The following is a 17,891-nucleotide window of genomic DNA, read 5'->3' as shown; positions in this document are numbered from 1 at the left end:
CGCTTCTTTAGCGTTGTGTTTTGAATTTACAGATGTTAAATGACAGCTGACTTCCTCCTTTCCATAAGGGCCCTTTGATAGCCAGTCAACTGAGTTTTCCATTGTTATTTTTCACAGGGCTAATAGCTGTTGGCAACTACTTCGTGTTATTTTGTTCACATAATTATTCACTGGGCCTGAAATACCCCCAAACGACCATCAGCATCTCAGCTGTGGCCTTGCTCACTAGAGTCACCCCTAGGAAGTGGTTAAAACCTCGAGGACAAAATGGGGGAACTTTTCCTAATGAGGTTGATTCAGCCACCAAGAGCAAAACCTGACATAGAGGTTGAGTTCCAGTTCACCCTGAGTTGCCACGACGTGGTTGCCCCCGAGTTCCCTGAGTTCTGCTAGGTCTGTTTGTGATCATAACTCTTCTTAGAGAAGTGGTTTTTGAAAAGACAGGCTGGCCTGGTCTCTCTTGCTCATGATTGAAATTGAGAGCAGAGCAGAGACCATTGAGCCCCACGTGTAAACACCCTCCATGGGTTTGTCTCTTGTTTAGCAGCTCCTCTGACCAGGAACTGCTAAGAATTCCTATTTCTAGCACTTAGTAGAGCATAGATATTAAAAAGAGAAAACCCAGAGACTAGGACCTGCTCCTTGGTCTGTCAGCTAACAGGCTCATTGGGGAGAGAGTGCAAACTTCTCCTTCCCTTTCATCTCCTGACTTCACGCTTCCTGGCATTGGAGTGCAGGGCCGGGGGGGGTGGCATCAAGTGCAATGATGGGCACAGTCAGACTGCAGGATGGAAGGAGGGCCTCATGCTTAACCAGAGACTTGGGAATAGCTGCACAATTTCTGTCTGTGTGAAAAAGAGCCTTAAGAAGAGTTTTGAGTCTTAAAAAATATCTTATAAATAGAAGGAAGAAAGAATTTTCCCTTGGTAAGCTTGTGAGGACTACGTTCCAAGGCTCTTGAGGAGGGAATAGGAAGGAATTTAATTTCCCACTGGAAGAAGTTGCATGCTGCAGGGAGAGATGGCGGCTCTCACCTTCGACACTGCACAGGGTGGAAAAGCACTCTCCGGTGGGCTTTGGAGGGAGTTCAGAAGTCCTGGCAATTGTTTCAGAGGCCTTATGGCAAATCACTCACTTTTACTTGGATGTGGATTTCCATGTAGTGTGTTAATCCAGGAGTCCCTCTATATATGGGACTGTACAGATGACTGCCCACACAATCTCTGCTCCTCCGAGTGACGGTGACCCCTGACCTACCACCTGCTGCCTACCCAGACTCAGGGTGTCTGCAGCTCTGGCCTCGGTCTCCTTGGCTATAAATGGAGATCATAACTGCAGCCTCCATAAAGTTTTGGGAGGATTAAATGAGATAATGCAGAAGAAGTACTCAGCCCCGTGAACAACACATAGTGATTTCATGATCAGTGGTTACTTTTTTATGTAAACGTTTTATTTTGGAATAATTTTAGATTAACAGGGAAGTTGCAACACTAGTAGAGAGTTCCCATATACTCCTCACCCTTTGGTACCCCGTTACACCTCATCCATAACAGCATTCCCCATTAACATCTTACATAATGGTGGTACATTTATCGAGAGTAAGAAACCAACTTTTATATATTACTATTATCTAAACTCAGGATTTTATTTGGATTTTACTGGTTTTTGTACCAGTGTCCTTTTTCTGTTCCCTAATCCAAGCCAGGGAACTACATTACATTTAGACTTACTTTGATTAGGCTTCTCCTATTGGTCTGTAGGCCCCTGAGATTAGCAGCAGCGTCCTCTCTCATCTCAAACACAGAACAGTCATGTGCGTAGTCAGGCACAACCAAAGTCTGGGTATGTATGCAGTCAATTACTTTGCTCTAAAAACATCTTGCCTAAAATCTCTGTGCTTTAGGGAGACCACTAGGGCCCAAGAAGGCAGTCCTCATTGTGCCACCAAGCCTCAGCCTCCTAGCCTTATGGAGGTTGGAGCCTAGGGCATTTGCAAAGGGAATCTTCTGGGCTTTAGGCACAGGTATAGGGGAGAGAGGTCACAAAGTCTTTGTATTGAGCCCATGGCTAGAGGGGGTCACCTTCTGGCTTCCCAAGGCTCCCAAGCCAGCTGGGGCTTCCCAGCCAGCCTTGACCTTCCCTCCCATCCCAAGCCAGCACGGGGTACAGTGCACTCAGCTGAATAGGCCCTGTGGTGAGATCCCCCAGGGCCACAGCTTTTATTGAAAGCTGATTCCTTGGAGCATAGGCCTTGGCCCTCAGAGTCCTGCTAGGAAGTCTCACGGTAGAGGTTTAGAAAGAGCTTTGCTCAATTTCCTGTCAGGGCCTGCAGTGATGGAGAGAGGAAAGTGATGACCCAGAGGGCTTAGGGCCTGCATGGTGTCTTCCGGCCTTAAGCTAGACCCTTCCTTTCTGGCTTTAGGCTTTGAGGAGGCTTCTGAGGGCTCTAAGAGATGTTTACCTCAGCGGGGATCTCCACTGTGTCTGTCGCCCGCTTATTAGTGCAGAACCTGGGGGAGAGTTTGACAGGAAGACCCTTAGCCCTCATCCTGCCTGGAGAGGACACATCCTTGTCATCCTCTTTCAGGACGGGGCTCTCGGGGCTGCGTCTCAGGCCTGGCACTTTGCTGTGGCACCATGCTGCAACGTGAGCAGTTCAGGGCCTGTGGCGTGGAGCTGTGCCACTGACGCCCAGACACACTGAGTCTCAGAGTCCTCGCATCAGGCAGCCAGCCTGCCTGGCGCTGGGGGATGGCCGATGACCAAGAATGTGCACTTAGCACACATTCCTCCTCCAAACTCTAAGTGCTTAATATTTGGAAACCTCAAATCAGTTTGTTCTCTTAAAAACTAGAACCACATGCCTGCAGAGGCAGTGTGCTGATGGGCTCAGATTTTTCACACATGAAATGATAACTCCGGGTTGTGGAAGCAGGAACCCTGTGCCCCAGCCCTACATACGCCACTAACGCCCTGTGAGCTTGGGCAGGTCCCCGTGCCTCACAGGCCTCGGTTTCTCCACTTGAAAAACAAGGACACTGGGATCTTTAAGGGCCTACCAGCTCTGCGGGTTTATGATTCTTGAGGGGATGGATACTCTGAAGTTGACTGGTTTATAGCAAAGTTTATTTGAAATCCATGAGGGCCTATGATTGCTTATAAATGTTTAAGATGTATTTTTTAAGTAAGTCTAAACACAAGCAAAAATGGCAAGAATGTAAACAGTCCTTAGATCCTCTCTGCTGTGGCCTGTGAATGAGGACCGCAGTAGGCACGGGGAGGCAGGAAAGAGCCGAGGAGCAGCGAGATGGTCTTCTGGGGCCGTTGCACTGGTGGCCTGGGGGACTCACTCGTCACTGCCTGGAGCTTGGGCACACCAGCAGCCTGGGACGCCTCCTTCTCTGCTGCTTGTGGTAACAGTTTTTCAGGTCTGTCCCAGAAACAAGGGCTTGAAGCTTTCAGCCCTGACCTCCCTGCTCTCCTCTGAGAGGACCCGCAGATTCCCTGTTGCCCACTCCCAGCTTTGAATTCTGGCCAGAGCCAAACAACCAGGAGTAAGGTCCCCAGCTAACTCATTTATGGGGAAATGAAGCAGAGGCAGTGGGGGACAAACTCCAGCCTGTGACTGGCCCTCATTTGGGAGCATCTGACAGAGCATCTGCGGGAGCCACTAGGTGGGGGCCTTTGGGTTTCTGGGATGAAATTGCTTTGGAACAGAGAAGGAGTTCTGTGGCTAACAACATGAATTAGAAAGAAATTGCTGTAAATGATCAGTGTGGTGTCAATTAACCTGGGAACCCCTCATGAGAGGGATGTGAGTCCAAAGACTTCATTTTTCCCATCATGGATGTCTCTTGAATGTCTGGGAGGTACCAGAGACTGCTGGCACCTGACTTGACAGAGCCTGGATCCTGGCAGGACGGAAGGAGCATCAGCGTGTGAACCACAGATGAGGAAGTGGAGACAAGTGGCAGACAGGGGGAGTTACCTCTCTGTGGAGGTAACTTTACTCAGACTTGAAGGGCTAGGAGAAGCCTGTGTGCTGGGGGCGGAGGGTAGACCATCCCCAGCAGACACCACAGTACAGGCTAAGACTCGCAAGCCAGAAAGGGCTGGGCTGAGATGGGTTTGAAGGAAAAGGGGTGCAGGCCTCAAAGATGCATGTGTACGATTTGCTTGGCTGTGGTCCTGAGGAGAGGGTGGTTTTGAAGCAGAATGGCTGTGGGGGCAGGATGAAAAGAGGACTGTTCCTGTGTACCATCAGCGTCCTAGGAGTGGACAAGCTTTGCTCACTGGACTAAGCAGGATATGCATGCAGCTTAAATGCCAGACTCTTGACTAAAAAGCTGAAAATCAAGGCTCCTCACAGACTCATTCAAACAGAGTGAATTAATAGAGACTTTCCCACCTCCACCCACTTCCCCTGCCAGTCATTGTCAGGGGCCACTCTCATGTTTTGTCCTTTTCTTGCCATTACTCACATTTCCCCAACACATGCCCATATACATTTCCTGTAGTCTCATTGTTCCTGCTGGCCCATAATCCTTGAGGAAAGAGTAGGCAGGAGTTCCTCCTGAAGTGTCCTCCTCCTGCCTTCAGGGGTCAGAGAAGGAACCAGGGTGGGAAGAGGAACTTGACCATGACACACAGCATGTACTTGATCCAACTCCAGGAAGTAGGGCATGCTGAGCAGGAAAAGCACGTGGGTGGGTCAGACGCAGGACAGGAGAGAGTGGTGGTTGTAGCAGGAGGAAGTGAAGGTGCTGCCTCCTCTGTGGACTGTTGGGTGCACCCCTGCTTGGACACCGCCCTCCCTGCAAAACCTCCTGGTCTTTGAGACCCAGTTCCAATGTCAGCAACTCTGCGAAGCTTTGCCTGACTTCCTAGACCTTGTTGGGGCCTGTAGCCTCTGGATTCATGAGTTCCTGTGTCACCTTGGTTCTGTAACCCACACACTGAGGACCCTTGCTACTCAAAGTGTGGTCCATAGAGTGACAGCTTTGGCATCACTTGACATTGTTGGAATGTAGATTGCCTGGGCCTTCCCCAAACTTCTGAATCAGGATCTGCGTTTCAGAAAGTCCCAAGGTGATTCCTGTGCTCATTAGACTTTGGGAAGCAGGGCCATAGACCTTCAGTAGCAGCTGCCCTACTCGCTCTGCCTCATCCAGGGATGGGACTCTGCTCTCCTGGGTGGGATGGTGAGCTCCTAGGGACAGAGCTCTAGCATCCCTCTTGAAAGCCAAGCTGAGGAGGATAACGGTCATCCGGGTAGGGACTCAGAACTTGTTGGATCTGACTTTTTTGGGGAAGTGAGGGGCGAACCAAACAGAGCAGCAAAGAAAGGGAAACAAGAGCGTTTACGAGCAGTTCAGAGAAGGCTGTGTATCTCTTTGGGCTTGTTCATAGTCCAAGACATTTTTCACTAACGGATCCCTGAATGGAGATGTTTATGAAGTCAAGGCCACAACTTGGAGACACTGCAAGATCAAGAGCACAGTGACCACTCTTCCTTTACACAGTCCTAGAGCTTGCAGAGGGCTGTTTGCTTCTCCATTTCTCTTTCTAAAAGCCTGACTTATAAAAGGCAAAGGTTGGAGAGACCAAAATTGTGTCCATCACCAAGATAAATCAAGGACTGCTCCTTCCTTCCCCTCCTTTTTCCATCACCATACCCCAAGCTCTCTCAATCATGAGGATAGAGGGACTCTGCCAGCACCCAAGAGGTCAGAGCTGCCGTGAGAGCAATAGAGGATGATGCTTCCTTTACACGGAGAGGAAGGAGCTTCCAGACACAAAGTGACTTCTCAGGAACCAGCTGGGGTCATAGGCAGGCTGCTGTCTCTGGGAAGGAAGATTTTAAGGCAAACAATGACCCTCAGGGTGAAGTGTGGTCACATGCTGATGGAGTGGAACAGGAAAACTCTCTCAAAGTCATTGACTGTTATTAAGTACCTACTGTTAGCCTGGCCCTGGCCAGCTTCTGGGGAAATGAGAGAAGATGCTCAGTTCAATGTCAGACTCACAGAAGTTGCTTTTTGTAAGGGTGGTTTGCTTAGACTTGAACAGAACAGAGAACACTCAGCCAGCCCTTATTCTTGGATTGAGCTGATCAGCTTATTAGGGTGGCAGAAGCTCACATTCTTCCTCCTACAGTCAGCCTTTCCTGATTACTCTGGCCTAACTCCTGATTATATTCCAGATTATACATAGAATAATGCACTGCCATGTGTGGGTCTGCTTCCTGCCATTCTCTCTGACCTCTCCTAGCGTAGCACCCCCCACCCTGGGCCAGTTGTCAATTTATTGCCTTTCAGCTCTAAACTCCTCTTTATCTGCCTGCTCCATGATAATGGAAATGGACTTTGTAAATATTTCTCCTTTGCCAGCTGGCATGATTCTAAGCCTTGTCAGTAGAGGATATTGAGGGACACTGTAGAAAGAAGGAGTTTCCACTTTCTGGTTCTCATTTACCAGACTCCTGCAGATCATGCTTTTTCCAGCGCTCAGGGCCTGAGAGCATGTGGTTTCTGCTGTGTTAAGCTCCTATAGGGGATACCTTTCTCTAGTGCCTGCCTGCAGCCGTGGTGTCTTGAGCTCCTGCAATGCCCAGTGACTAGCGGTTTCTCTGGCATTTTGCCAGTGGAATGACACCAGCCAGGGATCTCCTTGTGAATGGCCTCCTCCAGTACTCTCTCATATAGCTTTACAGTGAGTTCTGAACTATGGCACTTCCCTTTGGACACCTTCTCCTGACATCTCAGAGGGCAAATTCCTGGCAAGTCCCAGTGGTGAGGCAGCTTTTGGCTTTTGTGCCGTCCAGTGAAGCCATGGATGTGTCCTCTCTGAGGTCTGAATCCCGGTCCTTGGTCAGGGAGGAAGCTCTTCCTTGGGCACTAGGGCACTCTCTCAGTTCTAGGGGTAGAGGCTGCTCCTGTATTTACTATTCCTGCATTCTTTAGAGTTCCCAGTAACTCTACTACCCAAGTCCCCATTCATCTCCTATTAATGTAATCTAATTTTCTGTTAATAATTCTTTAAATTAAATTTTTTCCATTTGCATTACCATGTGGTTTCTGTGTCCTGATTGGGCCCTGTGGCAGAACTTCGAGTAATATACTTATCTGTCCACTATTGTGAAATGAGAGATAGCCAGAAGTATGGATCTACATAGATTTATGGGCACTTACTAATGGTTTGGCTGGATGGTCAGGGACTTGGAAGGAACATGATTGGAAAATTAGTGGCAAGAAAGTGGGGAAAGAGGTATTGGCTGGACCTCTCTCAGAAGGGGCGCAAACTGTGAAGATATTTGTGTACCATGTGGATACCCAAAGGGCATCCACTATAGAGAACGTTAGTCATCAGGTGGACAAAATTACGTACTCTTTAGACATCAGTCAGTCTCTTTCTCCAGCCACTCCAGTGCTTGCTCAGTGGGCCCATGAACAAAGGAGCCACGGTGGCAGGCGTGGAGGCTATGTAGCGGCTTAGTGGCCTGGGTGCTTATACTGCGGTTAGGTGCCTTGTCTGCCTATAGCAGAGACCAACACTGAGCACTTGACACCATTCCGTGGGGTAACTCGCCAGCCACCTAGTGGCAGGTTGATTACACTGGACCTCTTCTGTCATGAAGGAGGCAGGTATTTGTCATCATTGGAGTGGACATATTTTCTAGGTATGGATCTGCACACAGCTTGTCTGTAGCACCACCATCTGTGATTCACAGAATGACTTATCTACCACCTTGGCATTCTCCATAGCATTGCTCCTGATCGGCAGTCCATTTCTTAGCAAAGGAAGTGTAGCAGGGGGCTAATGCCCATTCCATCGAATTATGTGGTCTTACCCCATTCACTGGATATGGGTGGGCTAATTGGAAGGTTCAGCAACTTACTGAAGACTCAGTTGCAGTACCTTTTGTGAAACAACTTCCTGAATGGGTGGGGTTCTATCTTACAGGACGTAGTATATGCTTTGAATCAAAATCATAATATGGTGCTGTGTCCCCAGTAGTCAGAATGCATACGGCCAGGAATCAAGGGGTATAAATGGGAGTTGCATCTCTTACTAGGATGCCCAATGATCCATATACAGAATTTTTGCTTCCTGTTCAGGTGTCCTTGAGCTCTGCTGGTTTGTAGGTTTTAGTCCCCTAAGCAGAGGGTGTTTCACATGGACTGTGATCCCATGAAGTGGGAAGATGAGACCTTACTGCTTTGGGCTCCTTATGCCCCGGAATCAACAAAAAGGAGTTGGTCTACTGGCTGGAGGGGTTGATCCTGAGTATCAAGAGATGATGGGTTGCAGCTACACAATGGAGGAAAGGAAGACTATTTCTGGAACCCATGGGATTCTCTGGGGCACCTCCTAATAGTTCCATGCCTGGCAGCAGAGGTTAATAGAAAACTATAGCAACTGAAAAACAGGCAGGGTGACTAAGGACTCTTCAGAAATTAAGGTGTTAGTCATGCTATGAGGTAAAGAACCCAGCCAGCTGAGATCCTGACTGAGAGCATGGGAGGAGTGCAGAATGGTTAGTGGAGGAAGGAAGCTGTAGATAGCAATTATGACAGTGTGAGAAATTCTCCACTTGAAAGGAAGATAACCTTACCATAGTCGGAGGAAAGAAGACAGCATCGTTTCATTGTTACATAAAAGTTCAAATGTGTGTCCAAGTGCCCATGTGGAAACCGAGTAGCCAAAGGAACAAACTATGCTAGTTTATCCTGTTTATTGCGTCTAAGCTCCAAATCCACCCCCCTCTGCTGGCTCTGTCAGAATGGAGGTGGGCATGGGCTTTGTGAATGGTTCTTTTTTGCCAGCAGACACATTGTTACATGTGATCAGTAGGGAGTCCTGAGGGGACATGGGAGGGAGGAGGAAGAGACTTCCTCTTCCGATTCCAGTGTGTCTCAGTTTCCAGGCTGAAGGGTGTGCTTTCCCCAGCGCTCGGTCCCTGCAGAGGCTGGCTTCTGGAGCTGCTAGGTCCTGTAAGTGTGCCATAACCCAAAGTGCCTAATGGCCAGCATCTCCTTCTGGCATCTTTTCTGGCAGCATCTGGAGTAGTAGAAATGTTGCCAGCAAGGCACTTGTATGTGAGCAGTCTTTGTGACATCCTCCTGGGTAACTCTGGGGACAGTTCTGAGGTATGCCTTCTCCCGGTGCCAAAGCCCCATAAGCGCATATGTTGAATAAATTGAATGGAAGACAGATTTAAAGTCCCACCATTACGAGTGAAATGGAATGAAGGATTTATTTTAGGGATGAAGAGTGAATGCAAATGTGAGAGCTGATGAAAGAGTCAGTGGAAAGCTGCCTTCTCTGTATCTCATGGTGAGCCTGAAGTTGCTATAGTTCACAGAACTAGTGGGTGGGAAGAAAGCAGGACGTGAAGTAGGGAGAGCAAGGGCAAATGAACCTTGTATGTGACGGTTAATTTTATATGTCAGCTTGGTAATGCTACAGTAGCCAGTTAATCAGACACTAATCTAGATGTGGTTAGCGTCTGTGATCACTATGACTGTAAGCAAAGGAGATGACCCTTAATAATGTGGGTGGGCCTCATCCAATCAGTTGAAGGCCAAGAGAGCAAAAATGGAGGTTTCCCAGAGAAGAAGAAATTCTTCCACAAGACTGCAGCATCCAGTCCTGTCTGAGTTTCCAGTTCCCTCACATAGACTGTGGGATCTCAGCCTGCCCCACTCCTGCGCGTATTCCTAGCAACTCCGAGCACAAGGCTTGGCCCAGAATGGATGCTCGATAAATATTTCCTGTCTGGAAACGACAACCATCTGTCGAGGTCGGTGTGAACAGAGCTCTGCCTTGGGGCAGGGGCGGAAGCTGAGGGACCGAGGAGGGCCTTTCCTGTCCTTAGATCCTATGACAGGGAGCGGGAAGCTGTCCAGATTGAGAAGAGGTTGTTGGGAGACAAAGTAGGAAGGCAATCTGAGATCTATAAAGTAAAAATGAAAATTTAGGAGGAGTGCTGGAAGAGAAGCAACTTCTGGGAGAGATTTGGAAACTTCAGTTTTGCTGGAGTGCTTGCTGCAGGTGAGGACTTGTGTTGGCTGTTCTGAGGGGTCAGGCGCTTTCTTCGAGCTTCGCATATATTAATCCCTAGCACCCTCACAGCCACCCCACGAGATAAAATCTATATGATCCTCGACTCACAGATGGGAAAAGGGAGGCACAGAGGGGGTAAGTAGCTGGAGAAGGATTCACTTTGCCCCACGGGGGGCTGCTTCTCCAGGGATGCCCCCTCAGGCAAAGGGAAATGGCCCCCTTGTCTATCATGTCTAATTCCAGCACAGGCCTCCACTTGTTTTTTCTGGAGTTTGCCAAGAAAATCCCAAAGGCTGAGTGAGTCTCCTATCCTCTCTGGGGCCCATGGTATGCTCTGCATCAGCCCTGGTGGTCTTCAGCATGGGGACAGATTTCTCTGCAAATCTTTTCACTCAGACTGCAGAGCTGGCTTTGTGGCCACATGTGCAATTCATAAAGTTTGCATTTTCCACGGGCCTTGGTTTCCAGAGCATTTTGGCCTGAGCACTGTGAGCTTTCAAGAATTTCAGCCGAGAAATGCTGTCCACAGATTGCTCAGCTACATACATCCTTCCCACGGCTGTGAAGTTTGGCACGAGCATTCTATTATTGCTCCGGGATCGGATTTAGAGTTTCATTTTATTAATATTCTTTTCTGCAAGGATTTAGAAGGGGGAGGGGATCTGGACCAACACTGGTTTCTCCAGGTTCATCATTACTCCCCGCTGACGCCTACCTATGTTTGGCCTCTTTCTGTCCATTTTTGACCCTGTTTGTTGTGTTGACTCATGTCTTCTGTATCTGGTTTTTGTGCAGTGCATGGAAATAGAGTGTGATTATGTTTATAGTCTATAAATCTGAAATCTTACTATAAATTTAAAACTACCATATTAGCTGGATTTAAGAGCTATGTTTACATTAATTTTTTTTTCTAAATCAAAATAATCTTGACTTCAAGGCCAGAGCCTGGTGTTACAGGATTTGATTTTGGTCACCGTCGGGCTCCTACCCCATGCTGTGCTCTCAGGCCATGTTGGCCAGTATCCTTGGGGAGTGTGTGCCGGTCCACAGCCTACACCAGCCATCTTGTCCAAGCACTTTCGGTCTGTAGCAGACAACGTTGCTACTTCTGTGCCCAGTTTGGGCGTCAGATTTTGCTGAGGCTGAGAGCACTGGGTCCTGGGTCCTGCCTCCCCGTGTAGCTGCTTCTCCTGGAGGTCTGCTGTCTTCCTGTCATGTCCCAGGACACTGGATCTTGCCAGTCATGGAACCCATGGCCCACCATTTTATTCAACCCATCTGTTATGGCTTTGTATCTCCTCCAATATAGATATGTTGGAATCTGGTACCTCAGAAAGTGACCTCATTTGGAAATGGGGTCATTGCAGATGTAATTAGTTAAGATGAGGTTATTCTGCAGTAGGGTGGGCCCCTCATCCTGACATCCTTACAAGAAGAAAGTAAGAGACATGGAGACATACAGGGAGAAATTCATGTGACAACAAAGACAAAGAGATTGGAATTATATGGCTACTAGCCAGGCATTTACCATTCCCATCCAACCACCAGAATTGAGGAAGAGGCAAAGCATGATTTCCCTACAGATTTCAGAGGCAGCATGATCCTGCCGACCCCTTGATTTCTCATCTCCAGAACAGAAGACAATACATCTCTGTTTTAAGCCACCCAGTCTGTGGCACTTTGTTACAGCAGCCCTAGGAAAGTAATGTAGTCTCTGTCTCGGGACGGCAACTTTCCTGTCCCTCAAACACATGTCCGCACGCCACCCACCGGGAGAGTCCAGCGTAGCCCCTCCTCACTGGGCGTTTGCACTCATTTGGGTGGTGGATGCCCTTTTCAAAAGGTGAGTGTTGCAAAAGACGACGGTGAGACCAGCCACTTTCTTCTATTTTTTTTTTCTATCACTCTTCAATTCTGAGCAAAGCTGCCCCACATGAGCATGTGACCATGGCTGGTTCAAGTTTGGTGCCAACATCCAAACACGTGGATTTTTCTTTCTGTTAGCTCTTACACCGTGGAGACCAAGCAGAGACTCAGGCTTGATCAGAGACATTTCTCCAAGTGCTGATGAAGCAGGGCCCACTGTGGGAAATGTCAGATTTGTGAAAGTCAATGTTTGTGAAATGCAAACTTTTTCACAGCTTTATGGCACATGGCAGCCATGATTGGGCATAGCTATAGGATAAGGAAAACCACAGTCAGCTTCCTTGTCATTTGAGTATACAGAGAACAGTGTTGGGGTATGATTTCCCCCAGCCTTGGGCTCTGTGCGTGCTAAGTATGTAGTTCTGAGTTTTTGTCTTTCTCTTGTTGGTGCTCTTTCCAGAAAGTCTCAGCCTTGAATTTCTCATCCCAAAGCTTTCCACTACCTTTGGCATTAGGGTTCTATGCCTGGCTGCCCTTTGTGGTCTTTAGCAACTTGACTGTCACCCAGGCCTTGGAGATGGATGGCTTTCAGACCACTTTTGGCCTGTGTGGACTTAGTCCTGGACTGTGTGTCTTTTTCTACTCCATGAACTGAAGTGAACATGGGAAGACCATAAGCTGAGATGAGATGAGGTGCTAGAGCTCTGGAGAGAGAGGAATTTCTCCAGAATGGCCAATGGGCCATACAATTTCTGGTCAAAGAGTGAGGCTACAAGCAGGAGAAGTAGGACTGAGCCTCAGTTCCGAGATGCAGTCTTAAGACTGTTAGTCCTCCAAGAGCTGTTTATTAAGTAGACACTATGTCCCAGGGCCCATGTGCTGGGGAGAGTGATGAAGTAACCAAATTGAAAGCCCCACCTTCCTGCATTGACACCGAAGTGGATTGCACCAAGAGAACAAGCAGGAAGACAAGGCAGGAGGTCCTATGCCAGAAGGATTAGAAACAAAATGGGAGGTGGAGTGGTCTGGGTGAAGACAAGTGGGTCGGGACAGAGGCTGCATGGTGCCTAGTGCTGGTGGCATGTTTTCATGGACTACTGGCAACATGCCACTGGGGTGGAGTTCAGGTCCCCTATTAAACCTAGATGGTGGCTGTGGCAGATCTCATCAGGAGCATATCAAATAGTCTTCTGGATATTTCCAGTGAAGGAGTTGGAATTAATATCATCTTCAGCTGAATAGCATTCTCCAATGAGATGAGATTTGAGGAAAAGAGGAGACATATACATAGAAAGAGAAGGGGTGGAAAGAAGAAGGCTGATACTGGCCTCCTGACTGCCATTCCACAAAGACCACAGTCCCCAGACATAGCAGAGCCAGGCCTCTCCCTGGGTCGTTGGGCAATGACCACCCGCACAAAGGCCTGCTTTTCAGTTGCTACCCAATGTGAGAGCCATGTGGTGGCTTCCTTGGAGCACACGTGCAGGTTTCTGTGACAGGGTGTCTGTGACAATCTGGGTGCTGGCTGCTGGCAGTGGTCAGCACGGGAAACATCCATCACAGACTAGTGTGCAAAGTGACTGGAGGTGGCAGTCCCCAAGGGGCCTCTTGATCTTCATTTTAGAGAATTCCCTATAGCCCAGCAGGCCTTACTGTGCTGCGAAGGAAGAGCTGCTGGCTGAGTCTGGTCTGGACTCTAGAATAGAGTGTCGACAATGCCTACTAGCTGGCTTCTGCTACAAGTGGCCAGAAGCCAGCTGAGGGCTGCCTTAGCCTGATGAGCCACTCACCAGGGAAGTCCTCTCTTCACCTTAGAACTTTCTAGCCTTCTACAAAAATGCCTAATTCACATGACCTGAACCAACCACTGGCTTCAATCAGAAGTATGCTGTACACAACACACACACACCCACACACCTCTCTCTCTCTCTCTCTCTCTCTCTCACACACACACACACACACACACACACACTTCTCTCTCTCTCACACACACATACACACACGCATGCACAAGAGCTTTGGGGTTCACCATTGGGCTGGGTGTTTTGCAGACTGTTAATTGACATAACTCTATCTGTGCTGATCTAACAACCAGAAAACCCCCCTGCTAAGACATTCTGTGAAGAGCAGGATTCTGGTTTGGCTCTTTGCTCTTAAAAATCAGCTCTAGCCCAGGGGCGCCTGGGTGGCTCAGTCGGTTAAGCGTCTGCCTTTGGCTCAGTTCATGATCCCAGGGTCCTGGAAATCGAGCCCCACATCGGGCTCCCTGCTTAGCAAGGAGTCTGCTTCTCCCTCTGCCTTCCCCCCGCTTGTGCTCTCTCTCTCTCTCAAAAGAATAAATTAAAAAAAAAAAATCTCAAAAAAAAAAAAATCAACTCTATCCCAGAGGATGGTCTTCTTGTTCTGCTGCAAGCCAGGCATGGTTTCCCCACTTTGGAGCCCTCATATCTTGTTCTTTTCCATCAATACTGCTTTATGAGATGATTTCCGTCTAAATGACTAACAGGTTGTGTTTGTGGGAGGCATGCGCACGCGTGTGTCTGTGTGCCGTAAGCCGGGATTCTGGAACTAAGGAGAATTAGGTGTTGAAGCACAAATGGTTTTGGTAAATAGCTGCACTTGGACTTGGTTGCCTCCCCTCTCTTCCCCTCCCCAGGCCTTTAATTGCGCATATTTTAATCAGAACACAGTCTGGTCCATATGTGTAAAATTTAACTTTGGCTTCTTCAGCAGGGTCTTAAGCTTGGAAATTTTAGCTATGAAGGCTTTTTTTTTTCTTTAATTAAAACCCTTTTGAGATACATGCAGTTGTAAGAAATAATACAGAGAGATCCTCTGCACGCTTACCATAGTTTTCCCCCCAGTGATAATGTCTTGCAAAACCATAGTGAAATATCATAACCAGAATATTGACAGTGATACAGCCCAAATACAGAATAGCTCCATCGCCGCAGTGACCCCCACCTCCCACCCCCACCCAACTGCATCCCTAGCCCCTGGCAACTACTATTCTGCTCTCTGATTCTGTATTTTTTAAAAACATGGTTTTTTACTGAGCTAGTTTTAGTGAAGTTGACTTTATCCTTCACAGCACCCCAAGGCCTCTGCCATTGGGCTAGATAGAAAGTTCGGGAAGCTATAATCTCTGCTGTTTACATAGTCAGCATTTTGCTGTGGTGGCTAATAGAGCAGGCTCTACAGGCAGAATCCTGCTGATAGGAGTTATGGCCCGATGACCTAAGACAAGTTGCTTCACCTGTGTCTGCAAAATGGGGGTGATAATAATAGGACTCAGGGGGAATTAATAGATCCAAGTACTAAGGACAGTGTCTCTCGAGCTTCAATGTCAAACAAATCACCTGGGTCCTGTTGTGCCTGAGAGCATTCTTAACAAGCTCCCAGCTAATGCTGGTTATTGCTGGTTCTCAGACCACACTCTGTAGCCAGGACTCAGAATAGTACCTGATACAGAGTAAGCACTCAAGAATCATTGGCCGTGTTTTCCCAGCCTTAGTGGGAAGCTGTGTGGGATAGAAGCTGGCACAGTGAGCCTGAGCTTCAAGGTTCAGAGCCTGGAATGCTCCCTAGCTTTGCAAGTCCTAGGACTGGACTGGAGCCCGAGTATAAGGCTGATGATTGGCCTTAACAGAAATGGGTGAGAGAGTGTGGATGTGCCGCTGACCCCAAGTCCCGATCCCCGTGCTCTTTCCTATGGGAAGAGATGCACCCCAGGAGTCACTTTTCTTTTCCTGACTTCTGCCTCCAGAAATACAGCTCCTGCAGGCTATTCTCTTCTTCACCTGGGCAGGCAGATGGGGGGTGAGAGAAGCAAACCACCAGGGCCCAGGTGGCTGTAAGCAGCTCTAAATTGCCCAAGGTTGACTTGCCCTTCATACATCAGGGGCAATGATGGGAGTGATAGTTGTGCCCGGGGAGCAGCCCTGCAATGTGTCCTCCTGGAGTCTCTGTGCCCCAGGTGGCCATGGCTACCAGACCTGGGCTGGCAACCTTGGGCAAGGTGAGCAAGGCTGGTACTTCTTCTGTCTGAGACAAGTTGGAATGCCATCATCCAGGCATTAAATCCCACCAGTGAGCTGTAACAATGCAAACGGCACACAAGCACATCAAGTTAAAAGTGCCACCCTCCTTTCCTTCTGTCACCCCACAGTCCTCTCAAGGAGTAAGCACTGTCAAGCCATTGTGTGTGTCTTCCCCATACTGTTTCTATGGGCGCACGGACATATTAGTCTAGAAACAGTAATGACTCATCTACATACATTGTCTCACAACTTCACGTTGCTCTTGTCACTTCAAAATAAATCCTGACCCTTGTTTGCAGATCAGCACACATGGAGACCTGCCTCATTCCCCCTAACAGCTATGTACAACAGTATAGTTATACCACAGTGCAGTCAGATCATGCTCTAGAGAAGAACATTTCGTTGGTCTCTAAATTTTTAACTTTCTAAGTTGCAGTGAACATTCTCTAGGACGGGTGCCTGAGCAAAAGGTAAGTTTGATAGGTGGTACCCTCCCAAAAGATCAAACCCGCCACAATATACCTTGTACTTACAGGGTATATGTGTCCATTCAACACATCCCGGCTATGGCAGGGTATTGTCAAGCCTTTCCATCACTGTCATTCTTGAAGGGGAAAGACATCGTCTTGTGCTTATTTACAGTTGCATGTCTGGATTCACTAGGAAGGCGGAGCATCCATCCCTTCTGATGTTTATTTCCCCTCTGCAGCTCATGAAATCCAGTTTCCAGCAGCCCCCTGGACACCAGCTCAGCTCCCCGCTGAGCTCTCCATGGAGGAGGCACCACCAAGGGCTTCGCTGGAGGAGGTAAGCAGTATTTATTTGTTTAATGTAAAGACTCTGTGCAGAAGCAGTTGCTATGGCCCCCAGAGGGCTTTCAGCTCATGTTGGAAGAAAGAAGAAAGCTTCTGTATGACACCAGACTCTTTCTGTTCTGGTAACTGTTAATCATCATTCTATGTCTGTGATAGTACAGCTCCAGCCAGCCTGCCTGTGTCCAACAAGAGGCGTTCATGGACCCACATGGTCCTGAAGCAGTGTGGTTTGGCCAGTGGGAAGAGCCCTGGGCTGGGGGCCAGCAGACCCAAGTTGAAACACCGGCTCTCCCTGTGGAGGGCACAGGTGACATTCCCCCAGCTGTCCTCATCTTGCCATCTTATAGTTTTGGACCTGCCTCATCCTGTCCTTTAGGCCTCATGGCACCATTGGCCTCTGTGGCACTGATTTTACTAACTGTTCCCCAGCCCCTATGACCTTTGCCCTTGAAAGGTCCTTGTCTGGGTATCCTCCAGGTCTCTCTCTATACATTCAGTTCTTCCCAAGAACACCCCCTGGGGTAGCTTCAGTGTATCCCCACCCAGCCAACTTTCAAATTGGGCTGCTTACAATTACTCAGATAATTAAGTGCTTTGTGGTCTTTGCACCTAGAGACCATGGTTTTTCAACCTCAGCATTCTTGACATTTTGAGATAGATAATTCTTTGTGGTGGGGAGCCCTCCCATGTATAGTAGAATGTTCAGCAGCATCCCTGGCCTCATCCCATAGCATCATCTCCCCAGTCATGACAATGAAAAATGTTTTCAGACACTGCCTAAATGCCTGATGCTTCCCTGGAAGACAAAATTGCCCCCTGTTGAGAACCACTGATCAAGAGCCATATTGTTTCATCTGCATGGATAGCCTTCTCCCATATCTCCCCACCCGCAATTTGTGATTTGGTGATAAATTAGAAAAAGCGAATTATAGAAAAGTATGTACTGTGATTGTTATATATGTAAGTGAATAAGGACTGGAATAGAATATGCAAAGATGGACTTAGTTATGTAAGCTATGTTTCCTTGGGCTACTCTTGTGGAGGGTTAAAAATGTGGCTGCTTTTTATAGAACCAACCAGCATTTGGGTATCTCTCACTTTTACT

At 48.2% G+C, this 17,891-nt stretch overlaps 1 protein-coding gene across 1 annotated transcript in view; it reads left to right on the top strand.

Annotated features, from left to right (window-relative positions):
* The window catches only part of LOC121100748, a 192,275-nt gene extending 174,656 nt beyond the window's left edge, over positions 1-17,619 (top strand). The window contains exon 7 of the transcript XR_005832522.1: positions 16,681-17,619. The gene's annotated coding sequence lies outside the window, so the exon portion shown is untranslated. The remainder of the gene's footprint in view (positions 1-16,680) is intronic.
* The last annotated feature ends 272 nt before the right edge of the window (positions 17,620-17,891 follow it).

This window comes from Ursus maritimus, unplaced genomic scaffold (genome assembly GCF_017311325.1).
Source record: "Ursus maritimus isolate PB19 unplaced genomic scaffold, ASM1731132v1 scaffold_5, whole genome shotgun sequence".
In the NCBI taxonomy this organism is placed as follows: domain Eukaryota; kingdom Metazoa; phylum Chordata; class Mammalia; order Carnivora; family Ursidae; genus Ursus; species Ursus maritimus.
The sequence above is the reverse complement of the archived record's forward strand: the minus strand, read 5'-3'. Positions and strand labels throughout refer to the sequence as shown.